Here is a 26986-nt window from a genome sequence, read left to right as displayed (position 1 = left end):
CGAATAAGGTTCGTTCCCCTCGAGGTCGCCTACGTTGGATGCTCGGTAATAAGTGTACCCTCGAGCTATCCTGTCCGCCTCTTGGTTCCCTGGTACTTCCGCGTGTCCCGACGTCCATACTATCGTATGCCTTATTGGTTCTTCGTTTGTTTGTCGTTGTGTTATGTGGCACCCAGAGCCGAGTATGCGGAGCGCTCTGTGCCCTATTCTGCCGCGTAGGTAGTTGCGGCATGCTGTTTGTGAGTCTGTAAGGATTTTTAGAGACCGTTTAGATCGATAGCCCTCCGCTGCCGCTAGAGCGACGGCCGCTTCCTCAGCCTCGACTATCGTACAGTCTTGTAGTGATGCGCTGGTGATCTCGCGTAGGGTCGAGTCAATCACCGTTGTTACCACATTGCTGTTGTGCTGCCCCGCTGTTCTGGTGTATGTGGCTGCGTCCACATATACCGTGGTTTCTTGGGGTGCTAATGTCTTTTGTAGGTATTCAGCCCTTGCCTCTCTGCGTGCTCTGTGTAGGTTAGGATCCATGTTCCGGGGTATTGGCGTTATTTTTAGTGTGTTGCAATATTCGTCCGGGATTGTTTCTGTCCTCTGTATCTCTTGAACTTGATCGGCGCGGCCCAGTTTCTTTAGGAGCTCCCTGCCAGATGGGCTCTGTTGTAGTCTGCGCAGTTGGGAGACTAGTTGTGCCTCTCTCAATTCATCGAAAGTGTTGTGTAGTCCTAGGGCTAGGAGCTTTTCGGTTGAAGTGCTGTGAGGAAGGTGGAGTGCGGTTTTGTAGGCTTTGCGTAGAATCACGTCCGCCTGTTGTACTTCACTCTTGATGGGATTGTAGTAAGGGGGGCTGTATGTCACTCGGCTGACCACCAGGCTTCTGACCAACTTGAGTGTGTCCTCCCCTCGCATGCCATGACGTCTGTGTGAGATGCGCGTGATCATGCGGGCCACTTGTAGAGTGGATGCTTTGAGTAGGGCAATGGTGTGAGTGCAGCGTTGGTTTGACTGTATCCACATCCCCAAGATTCTGATGAGTGTTTTTTCCGGTATCGATTCCTCCTCGAGGTAGACGTTCAAGTTTAAGTCGTCGCTAGTGGGGACTGTGCGATTTTGTTTTCCTCTGCAAACTCTTAGGAGCTCTGATTTCTCGGTGGAGCATGCTAGCCCTCTTGCTCTGACGTAGTTCTCTACGCAGGTGGCTACCTTTTGTAATTTCTCATTGGACATCAAGGGGGCTTTTGACAATGTAAGTCATGAGGCTATCCTTACGGGCATGAACGACCTGAACTGCGGGAGGAGAATCTACGGCTACGACAAAGCCTTCCTCTAAAACAGAACGGCAGCGATTGGCCTGGGGGAGCTAAGATCAGACAAATTCCTTACTCCAAATAAAGGAACACCTCAAGGATCGGTCATCTCCCCTACGCTCTTCAACATAGCCATGATTGGCTTGGCAAAACAGTTAGAAGCAATCGACGGCATACACCATGCCATGTATGCCGACGACATCACCATCGGGGTCAACACAGGCTCGCTTGGAGAGAAAGAAGAGAAAGCGATTAAAAATACTTTGGGGATGCTCAAGTCACCTTAAGAGTGGAAGGTGACAGTATTAGATTTCACATTTTTCGCAGCTTCTGTTGCAACTTCTGCGCGTGATTGGCTTGTGACTGGTTCCTTTAGGGTCACGTGACCTTATGGCGTCATACTCCTTTGGGGCACGTGGCCTTGTAAAGTCAAACCTCTCTCGACCAATCAGCGAACTTCGTGACACTCGACGGCCTCATGTTGCTCCTGACGAGATCTCTAACGCTACCTGCGCGTAGGTTGCTTGCTAGAAACTAAGTTACTCACAACCCGGCGGACAAGTTGTGATTACGTCACAAGGTCATGTGAACTCTCTCGACCAATCCGCGAAGTTAGTGGTAACAGACATCGGCGGGTAAAGGTAATGAAGTACAAAAATTAACTTTCCCTTTTCTGGGAAAGTTAATTAAGAATGCCAGCTTTCTTAATGGGTTTCATTTCTTTCAGGTTCTTGTTAACAGCAACTGCCTGTTTAATTATTTATCTACTGACATTGCGAGCATTCTAAGGTGGTTAAATCTCATCGATAAGCACACAGTTTGTTCCTTTCCCGTCTCCTCCCTCTTCTAGCTGAAAACACATTCCTGCCTCCCCCCACCCTTACCGCACCGCAACCTCTTTAAGGAAAATAAATAAAAAAGTATTTGGCAACAAGTGTAATGTGCTACGATTGCGTGTACCGAACCTGTACTCATGCGAGTTCTCCACCGCTTATGAGTGTTGCAGCATGTCTGTTGAAACTGCTAACGGGGTATTTGAAGCGGCATCCAAGATGGAACGGACAGGGCGGTGTTGAAACGCTCGTTTCTTAGACCACTTTTAGCTTCATTGCGCAAAGCAGATGTCGCCATGGCGGTTGCCTGCCATCCGCAGTCTTTCGTAGGACGATGCTCTTTCGAAAGCGCCCTTCAAGCCCGTTCGTCACCCCTCTTTCCCACTCTAGGAAAGACAAGGAGTGGCGCGGTATGTCTGCGATGTGTCATTGAACTTTTCCTGCAGGAAATATTTTTGAGGACCTGCTTGAAATAGCGAGGCTTAAATACACGTACGAAGGAGGCCGTCTATTGTTGTGTCAGGTCAAGGCCAACAGTGGTGTTGTCATAATAGGTGGCTGCCTTACTTAATGAGACCTATGACTTGACAGCAATGAACACGCAACAGCAATAACAGCAACGAAAAACAGCGACACATACAGATGGCTCGTAAAAACTATCGAGCGCACTTCAGTCTCCTTATGTGCCTCACAGCACTCCGTGGGTTAACGGTCACACATGCGGAATTGGTCATTCTATACATAACAGTCATAGATGGCGGCGTGTCCTCATATACCACTACCAGCGCAGTGGCGCAGCGGCTAAGCGATGCGCCTCTGCACTGGCAGGTCGATGTTTCTATCCCAGCCACCGGTCGGAAATGTGCAACCCGTATTGCTCTTCCCGAGCAACTTCTCGCGCAGCTGGCGCGATGCTTTTCAGAACTTACCCTAGCTTCCCCCCAATTGGCGGCAGCTTTCGCGGCGCTCCTCCGAACTTACCCGAGCTTACCCGAGTGAGCACCGAGTAACCTAGTCACCGAGTAATCTCTAGAGTAACACTACCGGTGGACACTTCCGGTGGGTACCTCAGGTAGACACTTTCCATGGACGCCACGCATAAGCCAAGTATTGCTTTCGCATTAATACATAATGAAAGCAGGCTGCAGGACGTTTATCTTTCTTTATTTTTTCAGGAAGACGGCGGGGGTAGGATGGGCTCTAGTCGAAACTTTGTTCGAAATTTCTAAAAAAAAAAGAATGAAATGTGAGAAAAAGGTAATATTTGAAAAAAGGACAGGACGAAACTTCTCTCATGAAACGTTCCACATAATGACTTCGGAAGGAGTGACACACCTCACTGTCCCAACTGTCCGGAGATCAGGGCGGACACAGAACACATTCTCTACTCATGTAACAGTGCCGTTACTTCTCCATATTTCCCTTACCCTCGTCTTCCTCCATGGAGCGCTTGGCTTCATTCGGGCTCGGCAGGTGATCAGCGTGCCTTGGCGGAGCAAGCGCTCTTTTTCACTGGGCCCGAGTGCTGGCCTTGCTCAAAGTTTTTACCTCCTCCCGTAAATACGTATGTTTTAAGGCGAGAGCTTTTAATTGCTCATACTCGCTGCCACCACTCTGTCCGTTAGTCCGTCCGTTAAATCTAAAGTGAAAGTCCAGAATCCTAAAATCCTAAAATCTTGAGCACGGCGAGAATTTAACCACCATCCTTCCGTTCCTTTGCTGAGCGTGCTGACCACTATGCTCCGCCGACTTCCTGTCAATTCATATGCAGTTCTTCTTGTCTAGCGTAAGAACGCTGGAGAGCGCTGCTGGAAGCGCTTTCGCCTCATCGCACTTTAGATCACAAAACTGGCCCCTCGAAATTTTTTTTCCATAAGACTCATCTGGAAGCCATATAAAACATGCGTAATCTGTACAGACTAAACGCATCAGGAAGAGTTTAAATTCATACGGACACCTACGATAGCACATATAGTGCATGTAAATCACATAGAAACTATTTTGAAAGGATATGGAACATGTACACGGAAGTCACGTGGAAGACATGCCAATTTTCTTACATTTCTTCATACCATATAGATGCCATACACCCATTACTTCCAGTTACATATGCGCCGCTCATATGGAGCGTTTCACTGCAGCTCTTATGTAGTATCCATACATACGGTGGTATTGAATACAAATGGTACGACCTCCTGTAAAATCGCATGTGAGACCCGTGCTTTTGTGCAGACCTCAAACGTATGTCTGCAGCCTGTAAAAAAATCTACCACTGATTCCTCGGTCTGTGAGAAAAGAGCGTAACGCGTGAAGAATTTTGAGCCCCGTCACATTCATTGATTTAGTATATCGCTGGTGTCTGGAAGCTTCAAGATAATAGAACGTATGAAAGTCCTCATGAATACTCATCAGTCACACTGAATGCAACAAGAACTTCCTTAACACCACTCCACACGACTTCCGCAAGAGCTAATCTTGCGAAAAACGACCTGGCCCATTCATAAGCGGCCTTCGCCTTAACCTTGATAATGGCATGCAGATGAGTGCCTTCTTGCTCGATTTCATCACATCGTTTAGCAAGGTCTCCCACGACTGGCTAATGACTAAAAACTCATTGCTTGTTCTGGACTTCCGGGCATTATCGTGAATCGACAGCTGCCTCACAAACAGAACGCAGTATGTCGTTGTTAAAGCGCACAGCCTAGAGAAGTAGCTTTGCTATTTAAGGGTTCTCTAAGGGAAAATTATCGTTCCTCTTAGCGCCTTGGTTTACTCACCTGTCTTTCGCGAACAGCTGCACGCTATATTACATAATTATCCGCCATGAAGTGATTATCTCTGATTAGGACTGCCAGGAGACCACATAACTGGAAACAACCAGCGTCATTAACGGCAGATGCCATTTCTCTAGAACAAAGGCCTAATCTTTTTCGCATCCTCCGCACTAAAGGAGTTACTTGTTTTACGTTCTTGGTTACAGTTCACTGCAACCTCGTTAACGAGCTTCTCAACCCACGGTTGTGGGTGGAAAGCAACCAAGAATGTAAAACAAGTAACTCATTTAGTCTAGTGTTTGACGGAACCCCGTCCGCCGAGGAGGGAACATGATAGCAGAATAGAGGAGCAGTCGCCAAACAAGAAAAAAAAAGGAAGAGCAATTGACGTTCCGGGGCCCGTACGGGTCCCTTGTGCACAATGGCAGCGGAAGGACGAAAGTGGTCATTTAATAAGTCACCACCTTGTTCCATCCGCTGCCATTGTTCTAAAACAAGTGAAATAATCTTTTTCGCATCCGCACTAAATGAGCTACTTGTTTTACATTCTTGGTTAGTGATCACCGCAACCTTATTAACGAGCTTCTCAGAAGCCCACGGTGTTCGTAGTAACTGCCGCGAGCCATTCCGTGAGATACCTGGAGCGCTCAAGCAAATTCACTCCAATCCACCTGACACTGGCGTCCCTAATAGCCTGAGTCGCTTTGGGACGTTAAACCCCAATAAGCCAATAAACTAACCATCTGAGATTGTTTGCTTGCAGGATGTTCATACTACCTGAGATGTAATACACAGCATCCAGCTGGGATTCGTGGTGTGCTACCTCACTGATAACATAGTAGCAGTTCAAAACCATGCAGTTAGATGCGCGTGCTCAGTCACAGCACTACCTCCCCCCCTCCCCCCTCTACCACGCACTTTAAGCCTTGGAGAGTTAGGCCACTCCTCTTGCTACAATATGCCCAACACTGAGGCTGCTTAGGGTGGCCCACGTCACACGCGTTTTGGGAAAACAACATACCACCTTGAAACATCGAACGGGACCGGAGTCACTAAATGATGTTTTTTCTCTCTTAATCTCTCGATCTCAGAGTGCTTATACAAGCGTTGGTGAGATCGAAAAAATGCACACTCCTGCATGCTCATCATTTCGCCTTCAAGGTTGCAAGGCCATCGTCATTCACACAGTTGATATGAATGCCTTTGCTCATTCAATTGGGAAGAACTGGTATAGCAACAATCTGCTTCTTGGTGCTAGTGTTTCAGTGCATTATTAATTTACGAGGACAGAGGGGAGCATTGTTTTTAGCGTCACTTTTATCAGAGCGCTACTTTTGTTATCTCATGGCTGCGTACGTACTTTTGCGTTGCAACCACGCGCGCAATTATTCTTTCGGGTATTTTAAATCTAAATTTTCAATGCTGAACACGTCCAATTGAAAATAAATTTTCAGCAGTTGGACTTAATATCCGTCATGAAATAACACCTTCGGATTCTTTAAAGCAATAAAAATAAAAGTGAACATGTATGTTACTGAGGTTAGATTTAGGCGCACTGTAGCAGACGCAGAAGAAAGATAAACGTACCCCTTCCTTCCCATTTCTCTCGTCTCAAAGCTCTCCACCGGAAACTAATGCCGGTGCTCCAGTTCTCAGCATATCCGGTACCAGATGCACGTTCGCCGCATAGCATTCCATCCACTATTTCCTACTTATTTTCCTTTTCTCGTTCACGCCACGAGTGCGCCGGTTTAATGAAATCACTCAGACGACGTCGACCAGTGACGTTGCCGCTGAAACTGAGAGGTGATGCGTGGCAGATACCGGGTACTCAGGTACTTCATGAAATCTCAACATGTCCTCGCGCGCTCGCGACTATTCCTGTCGTTATTTAGCGGGTTGGCTGCCAATTGCAAGAGTGAATATGGTTAGATCAGGGCTTCCGCAGCAAAGCGACGACCGGTGTCTGCATAATATTGCAGTATTGCACTCTTGATGTGGTGCACTTTTGTGTATGTTTGCGTGCGTGCGTCTGTGAGTACGCTTGGTGCACTCACAGCAAAAAGCACTTTCGATTGGCATCACTGATGTCCTGTCCGGACGTTGATATTTCTTCGCTTCTCCCAGATTACGGAGTCTGAGTGTTGTATGCAAAAGCCTTGGCCACGCGCTACTGGCAAGCCCACCAGGGACGCGAAGTGAGGCATTTCATCTTAGGTGCTCGTATGTGCGTGCACGTGGTTGTGAGCCAGTTTGAGCGTTTGCACTAATGAACGCTTCCTCTGAGAACGATTGGCACGATCAGTTGCGCCAACGACCTCTTACCAGATTTGGCTCGATTTGGCTCGATTTGGCGACCTTGGGTCGCGTCCTCGGTGCGTGGTGACCTACTTACTGCGAAACAGGACATGCGGGCCAAAATTCTTGCGGGCCGGTCGTACAGTAGAGAGCCTTGTTCGTTAGCTCAGACAAAATCTCACAGAGGATATCGCAGACCGCGGTTCCGGAAGTACTGCACAATTCGAGGCCATGCGAAGAACATACTTCGGTAAGTCTTTCAGCAACAGACCCGTTCACGTGCTTGCTCTGATGACTTCCAACGCTACTCTTAGTGATGGCCAATTAGTTATGTATAGTTACCGGCTTTTTCTCCTTGTCTTCATGAAGATAGGAGATCTGTGGGTAGATTGTTTGGGAGCGACCGCTTAGGTACCGGTTCGCAATCGGTCGTTATATCTTTTCTTTAACTATTAACCTTTTTCATTTGTGGTGTAGTTATATTCCCTATTCCATAGCGTAACCTCCATCTGTAACTAGAGCCAGCCTTAGTGGCGTGGAATTACTGTTTTCCGTTGAGTTGGTGGCCAGGCATTGATGCCTTTATGTTTTGTTTTCGCAGTAATCAGGCGACAGCGTGCTCATATCTTCAATGCCGGGAAAGGTTACTTATATTTAGTTATGGTTTTAATAATCAGCTAGAAAAGGACCCTTCAGTACACGCATATTTGCCAAGCAGGTCTTGGCGTTAAGCATTGTTTTTTTTTAGCTTGTTTCTTTTTTAACTGAGTTTGGTTTCTGCCACTTGGCGGCGTCGCTGGTAAAAGCTGTTCCTTGCTACTTCGTTATGTATTTGTAAGTTGTTCTTTTTAACAATAACTATGATAACAAAGTTGTGACTATATTAAAGGCATACTCTTTGGTTCGTGACAATCTAATCGTAACGCACACCCCTTTCCCACCTCCTGTCCCAGAATAGATAGAGAAAATGCATCAAGAGATGTGCACCCTTGTTATTGCGCAAAGTAAGCGCCTAATAAAACAATACGCTTTTATTTTCAACTCACAAATAATTACAAACATCACGGAAACCGTTGGCTGGATTAAAGACGAGAAGCGGCCGGGTATCAGTTGTCTCCTTACCACTCGCACGTAATTGACGGCAAATTACAGAAAAAAAATGTAAAAAAAAAATGAGCATATCGGCGTTACCTTCAACATACCTGCTACCAGTAAATATATCAGTGTACATGGCCATTTCGCTTCTATGCATTTCTACACCAGCCGTAAACCAAAAGTAATCGCGTAGACAATCTATGCATGCAGATGTGAGACAATGTATGTATGCAATATGTATGCAGACCTTAAATAGCTGTTCTCACTTGTTCCTACCTGATATATTCTAAAAGCAGCTTTTAAAATGCCGCCCGTGGGTTAAGCCGTGTCACCGCCGTCGTGGTGACCGAGCTAAATTATAAATAAATAAATAACACTAAGCATTGCCGCGACTGAGATGCGGACCCGTACCGCCGCGAACAGATCAGCTTCGGTGGCCACTGCACGAGAGCACTGTGCTATCGCAGCAGCCGAACACACCTCGTGTTAAACTGCAACACACTCTCGCGCTGTGCATTGCATGTCGTCATCTTGTTCTACTAATACTGCTATCGAATTAATATGCACCTTCCTGCGCGTTGTGCATTGTACAGTGCTGTCTTCTTCAACAAATACTAGTGTCGAACTGATATCGCCAGACGTGCCGACGAAACAGCACAGTAAAACAACGAGGCTACAGAGCCTGACACCAACAGAGCTGCGCTCAAATTTCTTATTGGGGAGAATCGTAATTACACTTAGTTTTTCGTAGAAATAAAACAGTACGGGAGCTTCGCACCACACGAATGGATGCGCGCAGTTCGTAACCTGCTGTACACTGGCTCTCACACATCAAGCACAGGTTCTGAGATCTGCTTCAAAGAAATTCAAACCGTATTAGCTTAAACATTTTCTGAAGCAATCTTGAACAGGCAGGAACACACGGAATCAGCGTCTGCAAATCAGTAAGACGACAGTGCAGGTAGAAAGAATGCATACACTCTGACATATTCTGCAGCGACTTCGTACGCAGTCTAAAAACCGACATTTTGGAACGGTAAACGCCATGGATGAAGTAAAAATTCGTTGGAGACTTAAGCTCCGCCCTCAGGGGTATGACGCGACAGCGGTTCCTCTTGACCACGAAGACACAGGCACTGTTTCCTCATTCACAATCGCAATCGTTATGTGAAAGATTACACGACAAACATAACAAGCTTCGCTTTAACCAAGTGGCAATAAATAACGTGTGTGCGTGGCGTAGCGGTAGCGTGTCTGACTCGCAAAGCAAGGGTCTGGGGTCGCAGCGATGACTCTGCTACGTAGCAGCTTGAAAGGAGACGCTGGTAACATGAGTCGTTGTCTGCTGCGTGTTTATATGCGGGCTTTGCTCGTGGTTGATCCGGTCGCTGAAGATGCGATACGTCGCTGGCGTGGCTGGCGCCACCTATGCGATCCTCTTGTAGCAGCCGCTTCTTCGACCAATTCGGATTTTTCAGTAACAACACTAGCGCTGGCAGCTTTTCTGGTGAACGGGGCCCTTACGTTGTCGCATAATATGCGAGCAAAAAGCACACCACCACTTCGTAAGCAAAACCACCGCTGAGGTCGATTTTCTCAGCCCCGTGCGACGAAGCCCAACTCACCTCGTGAGCGCCAGTGCTGTATGGCGGTAGTATTTAGCATACGCCCCCCCTGTCTACCTCTAGATACCCGTGGCCGGCTGTAAAACCCACCACATGCGTTCTCATGGTGATGCAGTTGGGCTTAACATTTGGCCCGTGAGCCTTCACTCTATGGCTTTCACCTGCCTCTATGGCATGTTTCCTTCATTCACGAGATATGAAGACGACGGTCAGAGACTAAAGCTTGCCTCGCGCAATTACTGGCGGCTCCCGCACATGATGGGCCGCCATCTTGGTCCCAAAACTTCGATTAATGAACGTTTCCAGCTCGTGGGCTTGAGATATCAGATAGCAATAGCCTCGGCTGGCAACATCCTTTTTTTGTATTTTTATCAATATAAACCACCACTACCACTTTGCTAGGGCGAGAGGTAGTGTTCACGCTGATGTGTAGTACATTCCAAGATTAAGCTTACCCGACATTAATCCACGAGGCTGTGTTTATTTACGGGAACAGTACGAGCGTCGGCCATGAGCTCTCGACAGGGCTAAAGACCAAAGGAAGGCATCGAGTTATCTGCAGACGTTGAAAACGCCACCAGGCGAAATAGAAATTATCAGAGGAAATATACATGACGGAAGCCAACTGTCACAGAAACCATGAAGCATAGAGGATGTTTTTTTTTTCCTGTTCATCAATGGTATATGAATGGGGTAATTATTAGTCTTTTAAATAACTGAGTAGAAAGCAGAATAAAAAACAACCAAATGCTTCTGGTGTGATCGGAACCCACGACCTCCAAATTTTGCATCCCGTGCTCTACAAACTGAGCTACGGTGACGGTTGTCCGATCTTCTGCCTTCGGGGTATTTATGTGAAGGGTAACCGAATCTTGAGTGTTCACCAGCGACACCCTCTTCCGCATCGGTGGACGTACTTCGTCCTGTATAATCGCTAGTGCCACGTAGGAACGGGATCGAACGACGATGGCGGAAATTGTACGAGGACCCTTTTATGCAACGTATGGCATCAAGACTGCCAGAATCGAGGCTCTCTTTAGCTATTAATAGAGCAGACAAATGTAGGGAAACGAGCGGCTCCTTATGACATACCTTACGGAAGCAAACAGTCACAAAAACCAAAAAGCAAAGGGTTAATTTTTTTTTGTTCATCAGTGAGATGTGAATAGGGTAATTATAATTTTTAAAGACAACTGAGTAGAAAGCAGAAGAAAAAAGCAACCAAAAGCCTCCAGTGGGATCCGAACCCACGACCTACGAATTTCGCGTCCGGCCCGCCAGGGTTCGGATCCCACCGGCAGCATATAGTTGATTTTTCTTCTGCTTTCTAATCAATTATCCTCTAAAAAATAATAATTGCCCTATTCATATCCCATTGATGAACAGGGAAAAGAATGCCCCCATGCTTCTTGGTTTCTGTGACTGTTGGCTTCCATCATAGATGTCATAACCAGCCCCTCTTTTTTTTGCCTTCGCTTGTCTGTTCAGAGGAAAATATAGTGAACTCACTGTGATGGAGCCCGACTTACACAAGCCAGTCCATTCAGTTCTTAAATCGCAGAGGGCAGTGGAGCGTTTGTGCGCCCTCCTGGAACGTGGCCCGTGACGCCCGAGAATTTGCGTGGGAAGCTTTCTTTTTTGATTATAAGAGTAACTACAAAACAGCTTGTACTCAATGATAAACTATGATATACACCGCTCAGGTGCAAGCAGGAGCGCAAAGCACACACACCGCCTGTGCGACTGGAGACCAAGATGACGCGGTATTTTTCCGTTCTCATAACAGCGATGCGCTGTAAACACACTGTGCGTGCACTTACGGAGGGACTCGGTGGCTCAAAAGGCCGACAGAACCAGGCAGAAGGTGAACAAAAAGCGACCTCTTGATTTCTTCGTTGAGAGTAGTGTGCCTTTAAGCCTAATATCGTTATCCGTTATAGTTGGCGGCACCCATTTTCGAATGCAGAACTTGCACAGGCTTTTGATATGAGCAATATGCTGCTTCCCGAAATGAAACAACGCACACTGGCGGCAGTATTGTGAGGTACGTCACATGCCACGGAGCCACAAGTTCTTCATTGCGAAATACTGGTATTATCACAGCGATGCGGAACTTCGTCCTAATATGCTCGAATGTCTATCCGTAATGGAGCTGTGGTATTGGTTCTGAGGCACCCCAAATGGGGCACCGTGGTTCAAACCCACTTTTCCTTAGTTGTCTTCCTCACAGCCCGCAGCTTATAGTCAGGATGCGCACTTTACACTTACGCGCAGTGCTTTGATTAGCTAGTTGAACTTCACTATACGCAGTAGAAAAGTGACAATTTTTTATCCTGTGGTATAAAACCGGGCTCATATGCTAGGCGTAGTTACAAAAACCTTATGGACACAGGTACAGCATCCTTGAACAAAATTCTGAATACTGAAAAATTGTCAGGTACTGTTGCGTAAATACTGCAGGTAACCGTCCATTCTTCTGATGTGCAGTAAAGTCTTTCTTTTCAAGTTTTTGCTTCGTTCGCGTCGAGCAGTTAGGACTGCCATAGAAAACACATGGGAAAAGCTCTTGACGACAGCAAGACTTTAATATAAAAAAATTCAAGCCTGCTGGCGGGAAACCCGCGGATATAGTGACTCTTATAGTGAAATTTTACAACATATAAAAAAATTATGTTCATAAAATCTGTCCACTAAAAGTTGTAGTTTCCAGCTAGGTCAAATGCATTTGTCCAGAATTGTTGGGCATGAACAAGGCTTTCGTCACCGACAGTATCCTCTACAAGTCACTGTCGAGCCAGGACAACAACCGCTTGACATGGGCATCTTTCTAAACTTGAATGTGTCGGTGTTGTCGTCTAAGTCTAATGCCAAGTAAAACCAATTAGACTTCAAGAGGCCGCCAACTTTATCTTGCATTTAGACGGTCGCAAAGTCGGGCTAGCATTTTCGAGAAAACCGGAGTTAGCCTCCGCTGACACATTTCAAGGGGAAAATACTTAAAAAATCAGGAAGAAAGTGGTCGTAAGTGCCTAGGACACTCAAGTTGTTCTCTTATCGATATATCTTCATCAGCGACAATCGGCTTTTTTTCGTGAGCCATCACGTATTTCCTCGTAACCATGCAATTGACGTCCTCGAGGGTTTCTTTTTGCGTTTTGTTTTGTTTTCAGTACACGATCAGCTCCGACGCTGCGTCCTGACTTCCTTATACGTTACTTCACTCAGCCCGACAGTGAGACATTCTCCAAACCACGGCGTTGCCAAACGCGGAACCTGAAGTGATCGAAAGTGCGAGTGGGTTCGCGCCCACACCAAGGACACGCTTCAGGCCACGGTGAAGTGTCGCGCACGCGATAGCGTGCTCACGAAAACGGAGCATCTCTGCGTTCGCATGCGTTCCTTCTTCCGCGCACCGTCACTCGCCGACGCATCCGCTGGCGAGGCTGCAGTCGAAGGCACGTGATAGCGCAATACGGCTGGCACTGAGGCGAGACGCCGAAGGAGTCGCGTTTTGCCTCATCTGATTTCACAACCACATTCTACACTTCCTCCTCCCACGTCCTTCAAGCTTGCCTCTCTTTTTCGTCGCACGGTCCTGTACGCTCATCTTTTACTGCGACAGCTAAGCTAGACACCATCTCCGGGATAAGTGACATCGTCATTGGTGCCGTATATGGTGTCCCGACCGAGGACTCCCGTGTTTGCCTGCTTTTAAAAAAGAAATAATGCTAACCGGAGGAAGTATTTTGTGAGGATTCTTGCACCGGTTTAGTCTTGTTCTCTTATATATCATTTCGTAGGCAGCTGAAGCTGGCGGCGTCATGATTTGACGCTAAACAACTAATGTCATTTGCCGGTTCCTCTGTCGTATACAAGGTCTGGGGTGCGGTCTGGTTCCGCAGACCGAACGGAGAACGCAACCCCCCACCAAAAAAGGACTTGGCCACCATGGTGTAGTACTTGGCCTCCGCCACCTGCATGAATAGATGAGTGCACCCCCGGCCCTCAATCCCTAGCGGCTGCGGAGCAACTTACCAGGTACGCGGTGAGTTGCTCCGCAGCCAAGAAACATAAAATTGCGAGACCACAGGACAGCAGCTTGCGCAGGGCAGAGTTAATTGGAGGTCAGTGGGACATACATTTATCCTGCAGGGGACATAGTATGATGATGATTATTATTATTATGATGATGATTTATAGTGCACTGCATACACACTGTATTATCGGCCGGAAAAGTAGGTGAACCTCGGGGGTACATTAAAAACTGAGTGTGTAACAGTTTACATTACAGTCTGGTGATAACTGTGCTAAGCCATGATTGTTTTGCTCATCATTTTCTCATGGCAGTGTTAAGTGATGGGTTTCCAAAGATGAGCAGAATTTCCTTTCTTTTTTCTTTTACCGTTTTCTTGTTTGTTGGGCCATTGCAAAATTCTTGATCTAATGCGTTAAATGTATGCGCCAATTCAAAACTTCTTGTCTTTTTTACTTGACCTATAAAGCATCAAATTTTGATGTATTTTTCTATCCTTTTTAAGACAACATTTTTCCGAAGAGGTATTTTAAAATCTTTCGCGAAGTACAGAGTGTAAGCATAGTGCAGCAGAAAGGCTCTTGCATTTCCAGTATCACAAGTCTAGAGTGTATATCTCGGTCTTGTTAGTCCGCTGCAGCCCTGTACCGCAAGTTATGCTTTTTACTATCATTCAATTATGCGAATAATAGAGTTCATTTTGTTTTCAGAACAAGTTTCATATAGCGTAATTCCGTAGGTTATGATAGATTCAACTAACGCCTTATATGCTATTACCCTTAAGCTCGTTGTTGTTTTTCCTCTAAGGTTGTACATCATTGCAGAAACAGCTCTTAGTCTATTACATATTTACTTAACATGAGTGTTTCATGTTATATGTTCATCAAAAATAATTCCATGACATTTCACCACAGTATTAATAGGTATGTCACTACAAGTGCAAGGATTGCAATGCGAAGTATTTAAAAAGAAAAGAGACACAGTCGAGACAACTTATTTGTGTGGGTTCCTAAAACATATAAGCTTTGTTACTGCCGATTTAAGGATACTGAATTTTGTACCAGCCTGCCTGATACCGTGCATATATCTGGATGAAATGTTTTACGTCCCTAGTCAAAGTCTGGGATATCCAGAGGTATTGCAGTGTCATCCGCATATTGCGTCGCTATCGTAGTTGCGTCGCTAGCGGTGTTCTGAGCTGTGGCAAATCCAGTCTTCTGCCAGTAATTACCCACGATGTTTGGAGGCACGCTCAACCAAACACTCGAAATCATTTCAATGGCTTTACAAGCGTTTATTTTAGTTGGCAGTTCAACCTTATGCTCCAGGTTGAGCACAATTCCCTGCAGCATTTTTGTACAGTAGTGTGCCTTGTAAGGCCTTATTATGCCTTTGCCTAACTACTACAACAGGGAAGTGCAATTTGACGGCAAGTAAATTACATTCACATGCTCTTGCACCGGGATCTTGTGTGCGGCAAAGTCATGGAGGACAAAGGAAATATTATGGTTCTGCGGCCGCATCATATTCTTCACCAGCAAAAGCCAGGCTTGAAAACTCCGCCGTCACTCAGGCTTTTTGTTTGCCACACAGTCAGCAGAAAGCTACATACGCCTTTGAAGTATCGCGATTTCGCTGACCATCCGACCACAAGTGGCTCAAGCTTCTCCGTTCCTAGAGCGACACAACAAAACAGCACGGTCAAGCGTTGCTTCAACTTCTTACTGCCTTTTCAACGATCTGCCTTCTCGCACAGTGTTTTCGCCGAAAGCAGCCCATAAAAGAGGGTCATTTTCGTCAGGGTGAAATGTCTTCTTTTTTCTGCTCCTGAAGCATCTTGAGCAGCTCCGACTCGCGCCAGTTGGTTGGTTGGTTGGCCTCAAGTAGAATGGCACATACCCACTATGGGGGAGTGGCCAAGACACAGGCGGTGAACTGTTGGAATGATTGTCGGCAAGATCGCGCGGCGCGTCGGTTTCTTCTCCCACTACGGTCGAGGTGGCTTCGAACACGCCAGAATGGAACAGAGAGGAAAAAAATTCAGCAGAGACACTTAACACTGCTTACGTGTCAGAAAGCGTAAGCTCGGAAGCTAACTTTGTTAACACAGTCGTGGCGCACTGCGGTGCCACGCAGCTGGCAATTCTACCTCTGCATGGCTCCTCGTAGCCGCCGCGGTGACACCGCTGCACCCTTTCTGATCTGCGCGCTAACTTCGTGAAGGCAGCCGCCGCCGTACCGCTGCCCGCGCTACGACTTAAAGGTATGACAGGCCTGATCGAATGAAAAGATGCGATCCAAACGTGTCATGATACAACCATCGCGACAGAGGTCCTTCGGCCACTTCTACTGAGCCAGTAAAAGCACCCATTTCCCACGCAGCCAACGCAGTCAGCGTTGCTTGAATGAAACAGACTTCGGAGCTGCAGCGCAATTAAGGCTTGAAACAAACTGAAATGTCGATAACGTCGTTTAATTTTCTTTCCGGCGAACAGAAAGTCATCCAAAAGACCTCCGAGTAAAATGAAACACAAATTTAATGGACCGTTTTGTTGGACGTCGTGCAAAAGTCCAGAGTGCATGGTCAACTGTTCAATCCTAGTGAGCGGGAATAAACGCATTCTTTCGAAGGTGGAAGCATTTGACCCGTATACAGGCTATTTTACCTAAAACTTTACACGTTTTTTTTGCGTTTTTTTAGTTAGAGGAGCGCTTTTTAGGCATAGCATTGTCAGCGGTGCAGTAGTTCGGAACATAGCTAAGACGGGCTACTAGCAGGATCGTCAACTAATACTGAATAGTTAACTTTTTAACACTGTTAGGGTCGTTTATAACTCAGAGGCTCTAGCCCACTGTAATATCCATATCAGTTTTAAGAATTTCGAAAACCCGGTTACTCTCGGCGCTGTGACCCAACAAATTTTGGCTATTTCGACGAGTTACGTGCACTGGAGAGGTTGCTTTGTCTGCAAGCTTCTCGAAAGCGCATGCATTTATATGCTTGCAGTATGTGACATCCACGGACAAAATTCAATTATAAATGGTCCAGAACTTGGTGGCCAGTCATATTTTCAAAAATTATAGCAAGCGAACTAGTAAGTCTGGCGTAAAAAAAGGTATTATAACGGGAGCCTCTTTTGATGAGGAGGAGAAAGTTAAAAATTAAGGTTTTTCACAATATTTGTTACAACGCAGTTATTATTCCAAGAGAAAAGTTAATTCTTCATCCGCAATACAGATCCGAGCGCGTTGACTATGATCACAAGGTATGCGAATTCACAGCAAAAGCTCACTTCCACAAATCATAATTTTTTCCCGAGCTATGCTGTAGAATGAAATGTTCTGTCTTCATTTTGCGTTAACATTACTGACAACTGTTTGCTATCATTGTAATTCATTGTTTCCTTATGTTTTGTATAACTCTACGTAACTGTATTGCCACATATGGTACTATTGGTAAGTAGATAAACAAATAAAGCTTGTGCGAAGATAGATTCGTCCGGTTCTTTCTAACGTTAGGCCTCTGTGAGTGCATTAAACGCTGCCGTTGTACCCTGCGCAAAAATTTTTGTCTTCGTCTCTTCGGTTCCCGCGCGTGCAGAAAGGGAAAACTGAACGAACAGACAGGTAGTATACTTTCCCTGTTGCGCCCGCTTGCATAGTTTCCTATTTAATTTTTGTGCCATGCAAGCCTAGCAGCGTCACTCTTTGCTGCTCTGCCAGATAGTGCAGCCCAAAGATGGCGACAAGCCAAGCGAATTAATGCAAACAGTCAATGCATTGACCACAGTTTCGTCAAACACTCCGTTTCTGCCCATCAAGGCAACAAGTTTTCGTGAACAAAAGCTTCGTTAGCCGTAGAGCTCGATAAATTCAGCAGCCGTCACATTCGCACTCTCAATATTTTTTAAGAGAGACATCGACAACAGAACCCGTGACGACCATCGATTTCCCGAAAGCAGATTAAAGAAACGGTTCAGTTGACCTTCGTCCCAGGTAATGAACTCTATTAGTCCCAAACAGTGCCGTACAAAGAGAGCAGAACCTTCGAAAATTTCCGCCACGACTGCTTCCATCTTTCGCAGGGCCCTTTAATGAATACGCATCCCTCTGAAATGTGGCTCGGTGTAGTGCAGGAAGCACGACTGGGAAGCAAAAAACGAAGCCAAGGTTTAGCACTTGGAAACATAGGAGAGTCCTTGAGCAGCTGTGACGAGGTATTGGTGATAAGGTAAAAGCACCCCACCTCGGACATCTTGCATATAAATTAGAGTGCCTTCGCACAGCTCTTTGAAAGCAGCAGTACTGCTTCCAGGTCACGAATTATACTCCAAGCTCAAGAAACCCCGGTTCTGACTAACTCGCCTATACAGCCCTTACCAACTAGTTACTCGTATATGAATAACTCCCAGAAGATAATCCAGCAGCGCATTAGCCGCTGGCATCACGCCACTAAGCCTTCTAAACTTATGCATAACCATAGCCGGTGACGTCAAAGGAAGGCCAAGGTTATACAGAAGGTGACCCCTGAGCTCTGCGCGTTAAGGTACAGCTTCGTGTCTTGTACGCACATTATGCGGGATTCTGCAGCAACGTATTCACTCAGAACTGCTCCCTCATTTCTTTAAAGACCATAATATGGAAAGGAATCGCATGCAACCTGCTATTATCATCATCATCATTTATCAACCCTTAAGGGTCCCGTGGGGACATTACATAAGAAAGGGGGGGGGGTGGGGATACAAGTGTCCGATGGTCATACAACTACTTTACCAGCTATTCCACAATCAACTTAACCTTGATAAAACTAGGTACCTGATGGCCCCAAACACGAGACCTACACGTCACAGACATTCAGAAACATTAAAAGAGCATACATTTTGTACTGACTGCCTGAAATACTCCTTTTTTCCCCTTACAATAAGAGAATGGAACACCCTTGATCATTCCATTACCGGCAGCACATCACATCTTTACTCAGTTGGTAGAGCATTATCTTCCCTCATAATGAGACCAATTCTGAGCGTTTATTGGCAGCTTCATTTTTATTGCCTTGCCGTTATCGCAGCAGTGTTTGTATGTTTTTAATTTACACATATATCCCACGTATTGAATATGTGATCGTGTGTTCAACTAACTGTGCATTCTGACGATCCTATTGCTTTATCCCATGACTGTATTTTTATGTACTGAACCTTAATTAAGTGCGACGCTGTAGTCACTTTATATTGCCCTTCAATCCTTTTCTCGATCACTTTTTGTGTCAATAATTCATTGACGTTGTTGTGGTTTTTACTTTGATATGCCTTGTTCCGAACACCCTTCCTGTTAAAATTCCCAGTGGTTTGACAGTACCTCTAAATAAATAAAGTGTATCATGGATATTATCTGTCCTGCAAATACTACTTGCAACAAAATAAAAAGGGTGCTTTTCACACCAACTTGTGTAGATATGATTGGTTCAATTCAGATACTATATGCTACCTTTCATATAACAGTGATATTTCATATAGCAGCTAAAATCTAACGATAACAGTTTCTTTTTCTAGGCCATTGTGCGTGGTGCCTTATGCATTGCCAGCGTTGCAGTTTTCTTGGATGTTAGATGAGCTCTCGTTCTCACCGCAACGACTGCTGGGACTTGAGAAAGTCGGGACGGATGCTTCTGGAGTCCCACTACGCAGGCCTATAAGAGCAAACCCCTGGATCTCCTTATTGCTGAAAAAGGCTGTACCTGACATACCGGTCCTGGCTGCGCCACGCGAAATGAACCCTTATGTAGTCGCATCCTGGTTGTATTAGGCGTTGTGGGCTAATGGGCGACAGTGTCCGCGAACCTCTGACGTCATAGCTCAGGAGCACACGCCGTCGACGATGGTACAAATTTGCATATGCACGACGCCTAAGTTGGTTTCCTCGGAACCGCTTGCATAAAGCCCCCTTCCAGTGTCGCAATAACCTAAAAAAAGAAAACGATGCTACAGTCCTACGTCCCTACGGAGCCGTTCGGTTAAATGCCGCAAAAGACAGCTGGCAGCCCTGCCTTCGCGACATATATCTATTATTGCGCTTTTCGATGAATACTTTATTTAGTTAGAGCCATCTACTGCGAAAGTATTAGATCCCTTATCGACACGAAAACCCGGCGTCGCCTAAAAAGTGGCGTTGTTACAAAACTCGCGATTGGTCGAAATGGCGTGATGTCATCAAAGGCGGGGAAAATACCAAATGTTAACCTGCAATAGTCAGCCCTACAAAGGAATGAAATATAATTACAATAATATTTGAATAGAATTGGAATACAAGTAGATATCATTGGCAAATAATTATAAATTAATTGGAATAAAATTAGAGTATATTTAAGGATAAACCCGTCTAAAACACAAGCAATTTTATATTTACCAAAAGGAAAACATCAGCAGACGTCATTGAATCTACGTCTAGGTACAGATCGCATCCAAATAATCGATACAGTGAAAAAAGTTCAGGGGCCACTTTGTTGACCTAAAGTGCGGAGAGGCGACAGCCTTAAGCGCAGTGTTGCTGCTTGTGTCACTGATGTGTGGTTAAGATGTTAAGCGTCGCCTCTAAGAGTGGAATGCGACAGCGTCTTGCAACGCTGCCAGGGAGTCCACAGAACGCCATCGCCCGTTCGGTTTTGCGCCTTGCTCGTCGGTAAGTTGGTTTTTGAGCAAAGGAAATGTATCTGGCTCGCATACCTCGGTGGACACCTGAACCTCGCCGTAACGGGAAGGGAGGAAGATGAGAGTGAACGAACGCACCGTATTCACCAGACGCGCCTTTGTTCATTCCAAACCATCGAACTGGCATGGCGGAGTGGTAACGTGCTCGTCTCGCACTCCGGAGGCCGGGGTTCGATTCCCAAGCTCGACCAATTTCGTACTCGCTTTTATTTATTTATCTGGCCATGCTATAAGGGTTATTTAGGCTAATTGGGTAATTGAGCAATTAACTAAACACAGTCCCACTCACATGGAGCATTACTATACGATCCCTTTAGTTGGTTGCATAGTTACTAGCCAAAGTAGAATTGGCACCGTTTGAAATTCGCGCACTGTGACGTCATGACCGTTTCGACCAATTGAAAAGCGTGACATTTCTGTCGACAACTTCTGCTTACAACGATGAGGCATTAAAGGCTTCCGCCTTAATACTTGCTGTTCATTTCTCAAAACAGTTAACTTGGAACAAGCATGTTCAGTACCTTCAATCGAAAATATCCAGTGCCGTTGGTGTTAGTGCGAGACTGAGAGAAATTCTGCCTACGAAAGTTAAAATTATTCTTTATGATTCCCTAGTATTATCTCTTCTTCAGTACTGTAATATTGTCTGGGGCACGACTAGTATTACAGACTTAAAAAAACTACACTTACTTCAAAAAAAATCAGTTCGGTATATCGCCAATGTGTCTTTTTTGCCTCACTCGGCTTCCCTTTTCGAGAAATATAATGTTCTCCCAGTGCTTTGTCTATATAACTATAGGTTAATGCTAATATATAAACTTTTTGTGAAAAAAAAACGTAATTTTTAATGTATTTAGCCCAGCCACAAGAAAACGCGAGACCTCGCCTTACGAGGCACAAGAAAAGATGGCTTGTACCTGCACTTCGCACCTCATACCATACGAAATCTTTGAAATATACTACTCCCACATTACTCAATATTTTAGAGTCATCGAATTTTGATCCAGCATACGAACCTAAGCATACCATCAGTATGTTCTGTCGGCAAAAATTGTTCTAGGTTTCATAGATCTTGTAATGTGAGGCGTTCTCTTTGCTGTAATTGTTGCACACATGTCCCTTGTAGAAATTTACAGTTGCTTCAATTTGTTATATACTGTGTCCAGAATGTCCATGTCCAACACATTGTACTTCATCTGTTTTTTTTTGTTTTTTTCTGTGTCCGAAGAGTTACAAACTGTTGTTGCCTTGCGATGTTGAACTTGTATTTATTTTTTGCGCTTTAACTATAGTGCCTCTGTAATATCTATCTCTATTTATTTTTCCTTTGCTATGGTAATGTTGTCTCCGACACGCTGCAGTGCCACCATGTAGAGGGCCGGGGTCCTTGTCAAGCTGTTTTTACAGCTTTTAGACCCGGCTCCTACCTTTTGGAGAGGAAAGGCAATAAAGAGGAAATTAAATGAAATTGAAATGAAGTGCTTTTTCATTACTCGGACGTGAGTTCCTTAAGTGCCCTCACAAATTGTTTTGTTTGTCTTTTTCTTCGTAACCTTTTTATTCTTATTGTCCTCCAATTTGCTTCTTCTTTCCTTTTACATCATGGCCAGGTCGCGTGCGTGCTGTGATGCCCTCCCCCCCATAAGTAACATAGCCGCATCGACATCGGCACCGACACGAGTTGAATCCCCGTCCGCTCTCCCCGTGCCACCTGTTGCAAGAGATCCAAGGCCAGAATGGCAGTCGCCTACGCACGCGATGGTAATCGAACGTCTCCCGTTATTTTGTTCGCGCGAGTGCAGTCAGAATCTCAACCCAACATCTTCGATGGCAGAACTGGCGAGTGAATCTAAATCCGCATTGTGCGCTTAAACCGGTTGCGACAACCCCCCCCCCCCCCCCCCCCCCCCCCAAAAAAAGAAACGCTGCACCCTTGAGAAACCCAGCCGCCTGACCGGGGAATGCCTGTACTCATTGTAAAATCGACGGCTTCGGGCCAGTATTGCAATTGAACCCACAACCTTTCACACACGAGGCAGATGCTCCAGCACTACGTGTTCACTTTTTTCTCTCTCTGTCTCTCTTTCCTTCTGTTCCTTCTCTTTTTCCTCTTTCTTTCTCTTCTTACTCCACATAAAACATCGATTTGTGTAATGAATATCCCATGCGGTTGTACAGTTTAGTTGAAATTTAATTGCCTTTAATTGCCTTTTGTTTCTATTAATATGCTTGAAAGTCTACGACATTATAAGCGCCAAATATTCGCGCTTGCTCTCAAAGCTCGAAAAGAACAACTGCAAGTGTTCCTGACGATGAACAAAATTATTAGCCTAATCAGCGGTATTCTCAGAAACAGTGCTGCCTCGACCACATTACAACTTATTGCATTCCTACATCTCTTATGAAAGTTCAGTAGACGCTCTAAAGGCGATCAACTATTGTCTATGACTGTCTATGCATTTTGTGTTGAATTTTCGTGAGAGTTACCGGCGCAAGAAACCAATTCTTACACTACTACTAAGAGAGGTAATTCCATTACTAATAATTCCCGCCGGGACTGGCATCCTGTACAAGCCCGAAATTTCCGAGCTTTTCGTTTTATCGTATAAAGTGGCGGCTACTATAATCTAACGCGGAACGCTCTTCTACGGCATCCCCCATTGTCTGAGCGGCGTTTCGTGGTGTAAAAACCCTTTGCATTATTAAGACGCATCTTTCTTTTGTGCGCCGTACGAAGAATTGAAATACACGTCGCCGGAGATGTTCCCGGAATTTTTTCTTTTTGCCAAGCAAACATTCCGACCAGTGTTTTCCTGGTTCGCTAAACGTTTCTTGACTTTCTCGCACCCAGGAAATAAACAGTCGCCGTTGCGGGCTTATCAGTACGCGCTACCACACCGCAACACCTCGACGTGTTAGTCGTGCCTTCGCATATAAAGCGAACCACCTCCGTACACTTCCTAGCAGAGTTAAGGTCTTCAGCCAGCGAAATAACTATTTCATGAGACCCGCGTCTTGGTTGGCACTTAACTTTCGCGTTCGTTTCTGGTGACGTGCAAAGCCATTCCAAGAGGACGTTGCATGTGATGGAGTCACTTGTCTCCAAGGCTTAGGCCTAGATGCCAGGCGGTCGACGGCACCTCAACTCTTCAGAGAGACAATGCTCTCTCCGCTGCTAGACAGTGATTCGTGATTCGTGAAATCATCACGCAGCATGTTTCGCCCACCCACAAGCGCAAACAACCTTCACCTGGAACGTGAAGCAAGCGTCGTGATTAACGACGTACTACAAACGGCGTCGTCCAGACGGAGCATTGTCTGCTGTGGACGCCTTCTGGCGGATATGTTATTGCTCGCTTCGGACGAAGCTCTGACATCTCCAAAGCACGTTGTCTGGACCTCCCGAGGAGACTGCACGATTCAGGCGCTAAATTATGGCCGCTCTGCCGGACGGTAAAACTTGCGAAGCGTGCCGAAAATTGCAAAAGCGTCACGAGGTGGTGGACGAGCGAAATTTGTTTAATGAAAACAATTGTTTTTGCAGCGCGCTGCGGTATAGCACGTCAGTCCTTCGAAGGCGAAAACAAAAGGTGGAGACGGTTCGAGCAAAGCGATAAAGCGGGATGACCTCTAGCGGCCCGCCGATGCCAATGGTGACTGTAATGAGTGTTGACGACGGCGCAGCAAGGATCGCCGTGACCTCGTTTGCAGGAAGAAACGGCTCTTGCACGGTAAGAGGCGCGTACGCTTTATCTGTCCTGAGACTGTGACGTATGTTTGCTTTTAAAGATAAATGCGGCCCCGTTTTTCTTTTTTTAAGTGAGAAAATCTTTTTAACTTTTGCACTCCAGTGTTCAGTAAAGAATAATCCCGAAGAAGCACGCCAACTTGCTTCTTGAATATCCGTGCACTTCAGCTTGGCGCTTCCGTGTCGCAATCACTACAAAAAACAAAGAAAATCGAAAGACGAAGCGCTAAACTTGTCTTCAAACCTGCAGCCTCCCCATTCTGATCTCTGCAAAACTGACGGACGCAATTCGGTGAATTTAAGAATGATGGCTGGCTACGTTATTTTTTGTACTTAATGCATGAGCCCGTGCTGTACAATGCTGCTAAAGCTCAGTTGGACTTGTCATTCATTTTTATATGTTTGCTTTGTGAAGTAAGTAAACGAAATTAGATGAAAATTAAGTTCGGCGCTCGGCGTCAAATGACTGCTGATGCCGAGACGAAGGTGGATAATGTCGGCGACCAATGCGAGTGACGAGTTAGTGGCGTGTCGTAACATTGCAACGAGGGCGTATACGGACATCTATCCGCCAAGTGCCCACATATAGCGAGGAACCGAAGCATGAGGACTCGGACTCGATAGGGAAAAAAAACGAAACAACCAAATGCATGAACAAGGGTTAAGAAGCATCGACATCGCAAAGGGGGGACACATGTGCCCGAAGAAGAACTGCAAATACGAGGTCAAAATTATCAGTTCACGTTATTTACGGTTAACGATAGCTAGCAACTAACGAACAGTACCGCGTCACCCCTGAGTTCAACGTCATGATGATCGCAACCACGATAAATGTGACGACGGTGCCGAAATGTGCAAGGTTGCCGAAAAGTGATGCCCAATATAGAAGCAGTTTATGAAGTGGTTTCAGCGTGCGCCTCACGGTCCATGCACTGGTCAAGTGCATGCGTACAGGTGTAGATGAATTAGAGTGAACGGATAGTTCTTTTTTAATATCCAAGACCTATAAAAATGCAGGAAAACACGCATTCGCGCATTACTAATATAGACAGTCAAGTAGTAAACACAAACTACTTCCTCGTAGCTTGCAGAACTTCGGCTTAGCTCTTTTTCCTGCATAATTTAACCAGCAGCTTCCGCGATCAGGTAGGCAGGTAACAAATATAAATCTTTCATTGCCACAGTCAGGGCCGCGGTACAACCTCGTCCTAGCCGTTTTCAGAACGCGTTCAGTGACTAAAACGTAGGAATCAGCTGCATCTTATCGTTTACTGAGGGTCAGTGATCAATGCCGATTAACGCGCCTAGCCTTCCTTCCACTTTCGCTACTCCTTAAGGTTGTCCTATAAATTGTGTGTCAGAGGCTGCATTGCACAGGAATTCTTAGCCCAACGGTGACACCAAGACAAACTAGTCAATCATTAGCGACGCAAAATTAACCGTTGGGTAAACCAGCATTTTTTAGCGTTTTAAACCGAAGGTTAGCATGACTTAGAGCATCTCCAAGTCTTCGTTCTCTTGACTACAGAACTTCCATGCTCGACACTATTTTTCCTCCGTATCATGGGATCATCTTTGAATGGCAGGCGTTACAGAGGAGAGAGAAATGCATTTTCTACAGGTATTATCAAGGACAAAAGCAACTGGGGTGGGGTGGGTGGGGTTAGGCAGTTTAGTCTCCAATATACATACGTCCGACATTGTCGGTAAAAAATTTTGGAAATTGTAAAATTGCGAGATGCGCTTATGGAAATATTAATATGCAGCTCCTGATATGTATCAAAATCTTTCTTTTATAGTGTTTTCATCGATCGCATTGAGCAGTCAAGACTGCCACAGAAAACAAATGGCGAACGCTTTTCATGAAAGCAAACACGCTAACAAAAAAAAAGTATGCTAAACAACCGTCGGGTGATTAGCGGATAATATTGACTGTTATAGTGAAATCTTACATGATACGAATAAATTGCATTCATAAACGGTTTCCCGATCAAAAATGCTTTTTCCCCAAAAATGTTGAGTATGAACATGCTGCGCCACCAGGTTGGCAAAATGAAAGTCCTGAAGGGTTCAGACACTACAAAGTGAATACCCGCAGAAGACTGTGAAACCAGAAATTACACACCGGCTTTGCGGGTATGAACAATGAACAAACTGTGCCGGCCACCTTTCGCAAATTAATTTGAGTTGAAAATAGCGCGCTAGTCGGGCCAATGTTTGAGGCATGCTGCTTGCAAATAGGATGTTTGTGATAATCTAAAAGGGCTCGGGGGAGGGGAGGGTGGGTTATCGGTGAAGGTTTTATCCGAACCGAAAGCGTTGAGGGGCACGTGCTGCCCGCGAGCTTCGTGTTCCAGCGCTCCGTTCCCCGCACCTCAGTTCCCAAGGAACCAACCGATATAGAATGGACAGCCCCAGACCCGATGCACCGCTGGCGACAAACGTGCTAGCTTTGGTTTCCCATGTCCTCGCTCTGATATGACCTTGTGAACTTGTTAATTCCTTGTCGAGACCCAGGTACCCGCCTCCACACGCTCTGCGACTTTCCTTCGTCGCTTAAAAATATATTCTG

The sequence above is a fragment of the Amblyomma mixtum genome, chromosome 1 (assembly GCF_055824585.1).
Source record: "Amblyomma mixtum isolate Tamu chromosome 1, ASM5582458v1, whole genome shotgun sequence".
NCBI lineage: Eukaryota > Metazoa > Arthropoda > Arachnida > Ixodida > Ixodidae > Amblyomma > Amblyomma mixtum.
The sequence above is the reverse complement of the archived record's forward strand: the minus strand, read 5'-3'. Positions refer to the sequence as shown.